The following is a 6,852-nucleotide window of genomic DNA, read 5'->3' as shown; positions in this document are numbered from 1 at the left end:
GAGACTGGGCGGGACGGGGGACAGACAGGGGGGCCAAGGGGCTTGCGACGCCCCTCCCACAGGCCTCTGCGCGAGGGTCACCGCCGGGGCCGCTCGGGGTCAGGCTGCCCCTGAGCGTGACGGTACGGGGGCAGGGGGAAAGGGGAGGAAGGACAGGCCCCGCCCTCTGCCGGGCCTCCAGGGCAGTGGGCGGGGCCTAAAAGGGGCGGGGCAAAGTCGGGTGGGGGCGGGGCTCGAGGAGTGGGAAGGCGGAGGCTTGGAGGGATTTCTGAGTGGGAATGCTCCGGTAGAAGCGGTGGTGGGGTAGTCGAGGGGCTGGGGAGGATTGGTGAGGGTCATATGGAAAGGGAAGATTAAGGTGTAAAAGGAGGTACAGAATGGAGAGTAGGGAGGGTTGTAATTTTGGAGATATGGAAGGGAGACGGAGGGCTATGGTGAGGGCAGGTGAAATGATGCAGAAGAGCTGGAATGCAGTCATCTCCGGGCAGAGTTAGGATGGTTTTGGGTGTGGTGGATGTGTAGAGTTGAGAATGCATTGCAGAGTAAGTATTGGATTGGGGGTAGTATTGACCCCGTGTTGGAAGGTACACTTGCTGTGAAGGAAGAGAGGTATTTGAACCCACGTGTTGAAATAGGAAGAAGGTTTGCTAACTCAGGAGTATATAAAGCTTTAAAAAACGTGGAGGAGTGGGATAGTTATGTTTGGGAGAGTTTCTGAAAGATGGTAAGATTCTCAGCACACTTAAATGTGAAGGAAGAAGAAGGGGGCTGTCATAACTTGTAAAATACTCCCGTAGTAGAAAATATCGTGGACATGGGATACAGCGGGTGGGAAAAGGCTACAGGTATGAAGAAGGTGGATGGGACTGGGCAATAAGTATAAGTGAAAGCAATTTGGTGAACTGTGCCCGGAATGAGGATGGGACCAGAAAGGTGTTAGTTTGTGAGAAAAAGTTGTTAACTGGAGCCTTGAGGGGCTGGGTTTGAGGCTCAGTGGTAGAGCGCTTGCCTAGCATGTGTGAGGCACAGGGTTCGATTCTTGGCATCACATAAAAATAAATAAGTAAAGGTTACCAAAAAAGCTTAAAAAAAAAAAAAAGGCAGTCTTGGAGGAGTGCACAGTGTCTCAGGAAGTGGATTTGCTTGTTCCTTCCTTCCTTTTCCTTTTTTTCTTTCTACTGGGGATTGAACCCAGGGGTGCTTAACCACTGAGCCACATTCCCAGCCCTTTCTTATATTTTCTTTGGAGACAAGGACTGAGTTGCTTAGGGCCTCACTAAATTGCTGAGGCTGGTTTTGAACTCTCAATCCTCCTGCCTCAGCCTCCCAAGGCTTTGGGATTACAGACGAGCCACTGGGATTAAGTGCACCACCACGCTCATCAAATTTGCTAGTACTGTCTTATGGGCCGAGTTCAGAGAATGGTGGGAGATGACGGGGTACTTGTTATGGAGTGACCACATTATAAATGGTCTTCTGTTCACCATGAAGTTTAAATCTTCCAATTGGGAGAGGATGTCGGAATGTGATAGAATATTAGAAGTTCTGAAGGGGTGGTGGTTAAAGAATTACAAATGTGGGGAAAAAAAGAAGAGAATCCTGAACCAAGTATATTTGGGGTGGAAGTGCCAGGAAATTCAAGGTAAAGAGTGCATAAAGTCCCTTCATATGTGGCCTGGAGGTGGAAGTAGCAAGTGAGAATTGTTGTATTGGGATTGTGTTCTGTGGTGTTTCAATAAAGTTTTTTTTTTTTTTTAAAGTACATTCCCTTTGTCTTACTTGTTATACCATATGTTTATTTCATTTTTGAAGATTAAAAAAAAAACCCTACTTTTTTTTTGGCATATTCCTGAAATAAAACATTTTAAAAATATATTTTTTAGTTGTAGTGGACACAATATCTTTGTTTTATTTATTTATTTTTATGTGGTGCGATGATCGAACCTAGGGCCTCGAACATGCTAGGCGAGTGCTGAGCCACAACCCCAGCCTAACATTTTGTTCTTATTCATAATTTTTTAAAAGTTTTTTTTAGTTATACATGGGCATAATATCTTTATTTTGTTTATTTATTTTTTATGTGGTGCTGAGGATCTAACCTAGGGTCTCACACATTCGAGGTGAGCGATCTACTGCCGAGCCACATCCCCAGCCCATTATTCATTAAATTTTTACACTTGTATCACAATTAGTTTAAGCACTAATGTTTTTAAGAAGAATTGATAATATTGCATATTTTAGAAAGGGTAAGATTCATTATTATGTTTTTTTGTAGTGATTAGGGTATGCTTGTCTTCGTCTTTACTAGCTCCTGAACTGTTTTTCAAAGTGTTGTACCAGCTTACACTGTATTCAGCAATGTGAGTTACCCACTCAGCTACATTCCCAGACCTTTTTATTTTTTATTTTGAGACTGGATCTCCTTAAGGTGTCCCAACTAGCTTGGAACTTTCCATCCTTCTTCCTCAGTCTCCTGAGTAGCTGGGGTTACAGGCATGTGTCATTGCCCAGAAAAAAGTTTTAATGTTAAAGGAAGAGTTTAGTGGATAACTGGCTGATGGTGATGACATAGCAGAAGTTTTGCCTTTTGGCTGTACCTAGGGCTTCTGAATAGAGTGCATTTTATATTATTGCTGTTATACCATATGTTTATTTCATTTTTGAAGATAATAAGGTGGAGACTGTCAGATGTAAGGCATACTATCAATAAAAAGTAAACAGAGTGAGTAATTCGAGGTAGAGGAAGTATGATAAATAATTTTAATGTGTTCCAGAAACTTCCTTGGACTTTCACATACCAATTAGAAAAAGACTTTTAAGTAGCTGGGCAAGGTGGTATACTCCTTGCTGTTTGGGAGTCGAAACAGGAGAATTCCAAGTTTGAGGTTGGCCTGGGCAACTTAATAAGACCCCTGTCTCAAAAAAGGTGTTGAGATGTAGCTCAGTGGTAAAGTGCCTCCCTACATGCTCAATGCCCCTGGGTCAATCCCCAGTCCAAAAAAACCCCCCCAAAAACTTAAGTGATCTGGTGCTCAGTTTCTTAGATTGTTCTTTACAGTAAACCTTTGGTTTTCCATGTGCATAGGCAGACTTGCATTTATATTCAGAAAAAAGGAAATTGTTTTATCAAAGTAGAGATGTGATTTGTTATTCCTTGCAGAATGGTAAATGACATGGATGGAAGAAGTGGGATGAAGGGATAGTTCTCTGTAATGCTTTAATTTGCATTTCTAAAGGATCTTTTAAAAAAATAGCTTTATCTATCTATCTATTTATTTATGTGGTGCTGAGGATGGAACTCAGGGCCTCCCATGTGGTAGGCGAGCGCTCTACCGCTGAGCCATAATCCCAGCCCCCTCTAAAGGATCTTTAAACAAATTTTTATTGAACTCCAATAATCTTCTGGTAACTGTCTTATAGTAGACTTGAGAAAGAGAACACACCATAATTTTTATATCATTCATTTTATTGTTGCTGGATATTTTAGTTGTTTCTGATTCAGGGCAATAGTGCACAAACCTGTTGTAATTATTCCCATACATGTTATCTAGTATACAAGTTTTTCTAGGGTGTATACCTAGAGGTGAAATTGTTGGTTTATACACAGGGTGACCACTTATCCTAGTTTATGCCTATTGTCCCAGTTTAATTACAACAGGTTTAGTTCTCGAAAGTATTTGGGTTTGGCTGAGCTGTATGGTCACCCTAGTCATTAGGGTATGCTTGTCTTCGTCTTTACTAGCTCCCAAACTGTTTTTCAAAGTGTTGTATCAGCTTACACTGAATTCAGCAATATGAGTTCCCATTATCCTTTCCAACTTTCAGTCTTGTTAGCTTTTAAGTTTTATCCAGTCTGGTAAATTTTTCATTTACCTTATTAGTAATCAGGTTGAACATCTTTTTGTATAATTATTAGCCATTTAGATTTCCTCATTTGTAAAGTTCTTATTCAAGCCCTGGCCCCCGCCTTTTAATTGGTCCATATGTCTTTTATTGCTTTTTAGAAGTTCTTTATTTACTGTGAATTCAAGTCCTTTTTTCATATGTGTATTTTGCAGATACCCTCTTCCATTCTGTGGCTTGCCTTTTCTCTCTTTATGGTGTCTTTTAATAAGCAGAAGTTCTTAATTTTAATGGAGTCAAATTTATTGGTCTTTTCTTTATGGTTAATGCTTTTTGTGACTTAATTTAAAGACTCTTCTTACCCTGAAGTCAAGAAGATACTCTCCTGTACAGTGTTATATCCCAAAAGCTATATTGACGTTAAAAGATATAACTATCTGAGTAAAATAAACTCTTCTTGACCCCCAACCTCGCTGTTGAAATCTGTTTTTTTTTTTTGCTTTTCTTCTGTTCTGCCTTCTATTCTCTGTCTTGAATTTTTACTTGTCTGCAACTGCAACTGAGAGCCAGGTGCTGACTTCCCCTGTCTCTTAGGAGAAAATGGTCATAGAGAAAGAAGGTTCAGCCAGATTAAATTTTACAGGTCTCCAGCTGACTGTATTGCCCTTTTTCCTTTTATGAGCTAGGATTTTATTGTGTTCCTGCTATGTGTCTGCCACTATCCATGCTTCTTTCATATTTGTTATCTCCATGATTTGTCTTAATAGTTTATAAAACAGGGATATAGTTTCAGGTTTTGTTTTTTTTGGTATGGGGCTGGGGATGGAAGTGGTATTTTCATTTTTATAGATGAGAAAACAGACTTGAATTGATTTAGTAACATGTCCAGTGTCCTACAACTTAGTTAGCTGGCAAAATGGGGACTCAGTCCATGAACTCTAAATACATTCCATCATATTGTACTCAGGGCCTCACGTGTGCTAGGCAAATGCTGTATTGCTGAGCTACACCACCAACACTACACTGCCTTATTTGTTTATTTTTTATGCTGAGGATTGAACCCAGGGGCACATTACCATGGAGCTGCATCCCTAGCCCTTTAAAAAAAAATTTATTTATTTTTTTAGTTTTAGGTGTACATGATATCTTTATTTTATTTTTATGCGGTGCTGAGGATTGAACCCAGTGCCTCATGCATGCTAGGCGAGCCCTTTACCACTGAGTCACAACCCTAGCTCCCCTTTTTATTTTTTGAGACAGGGTCTCACTAAGTTGCTGAAGCTGACCTTGAACTTGCAATCCTCTTAGCCACCTGAGTTACTGGGATTATAGGTTTGTGCTACTGTTCCCAGCCCAACTTCCTTATTTTAATTTTTGCTGTTAACTTGTTCTAATTGAAGCACACAAAGATAATCTGTTGTGAAACTGGATAAAATACTCCTCTATGTATGTTAAAGTAGCCAGTACATTTTAAGTGGTTTGAATGGGTGATAGAAGGTTTGTAAACTCTTGAAAATGTATGCACCCGTTCATTTTTAAAAGTAGATTTAGCTCGGCTTGGTGGCACATGCTATAACCCCAGTGACTTGAGAGCCTGAGGCAGGAAGATTACAAGTTAGAAGGCAGCCTGGGGGAACTTAATGAGACCAAGTCTCAAAAAGTAAGAAGGGCTGGGGATGTAGCTCAGTAAGTAGGAAAGCATCCCTGGGTTCAATTCCTAGTATCCAAAAAAAAAAAAAAATTATAATTTTTTTGAGTCTTAAAAAAAAAAGGGAACCTTATTTTGGATATCTGATCTGAAGACATCAAACACAGCATCCTGAAATGATCTGTCTTTTCAAAATAATCTTGAAAAAAAAACAAACATCAAATTTCTTCTTATTACACTGTTCTCAGTCTTTGTCATTAAAAAATGACAAATTTATAACTGGGGAGAAGTCTAGGACTGAGCAAAAATTTTAAATGCCATGAAAGAGATACTCTAAATTTAGTTGATTATTTCTTAGGTGGAAGTGCTTAGTTATCATTATTACTAATCAGTGTACCCAGGCTGCAAAGGCCTGATGACTTTAAATGACTTTTCATCTTGTCTCTGAAATCCTCTGTTTTACAAGGGATCACATTTCCTGTGAGGTTCCTAACAGTGTGATTAAATTTTAGAGACCGAAACTATTGAGCACTTAAATGTAGGAATGACTATGCAAACCTAATTCATGGGTTTCACCAGGAGATTTGGGACATGTCTCTACTAATTTATGATGATGATGTTGAAACTAATCTTTGTTAGGGATTATGGAAGCCATAATAGTTTATTGATGGTTCAGTTATTGTTTGTTGAAGCAGATTTACACAATTATAGTTTAATGACTTAACAAGGATATTGTCAACTAGGAGAGCATGACATGAAAAATTAAACTTCCAATTAATATAATGTGTATTAGTTGAAATGATAATTTTCATGGTGATTTAGCCTCTTAGAAATCCTTGGAAAACATTATTAGCTTATGAATTGAAAACTCCCTAAGTTAATGAGTAGTGGGAAAGAACTTAGTATTACACTAAAAAGATGGGGAATTAAATATTCGATCCAATGAACATTTATTAAGTGGCTACTTTGGGCTTGCTGCTGAATTAGACTCATAAATATAAGTTGAACAAGATTGATGTTTGGAGAAATGAAATACTATTTGCTTTTATTTCTTCTTTCAATCACCTTCCTCCCAACCTACAGTGGATGAATACTATTGCCAGAGTGATTCAGTCAACAGATTTGTGTACATGCACGTCAATATGTATTATTGTGTCCCTTGCTCCTGTAGTGGTTTCCTACTTCTTCACTTGTCACATTCACATACCATAGCCTGTCCTTAGTCATAACCACTTTTATTTCAACATGTACCTGTCTAGGCAATAGGCACATGGACTTGGTGTCCCTTTTGTATGACAGTTTATTTGTAGCTTCTGTGCCTTTCTCCTTGGTTCCTTTCATTAATTTTTTTTGAGAGTTTT

Source organism: Marmota marmota, unplaced genomic scaffold, assembly GCF_001458135.2.
Source record: "Marmota marmota marmota unplaced genomic scaffold, marMar, whole genome shotgun sequence".
Taxonomy (NCBI): Eukaryota; Metazoa; Chordata; class Mammalia; order Rodentia; family Sciuridae; genus Marmota; species Marmota marmota.
This window is presented reverse-complemented; position numbering follows the sequence as displayed.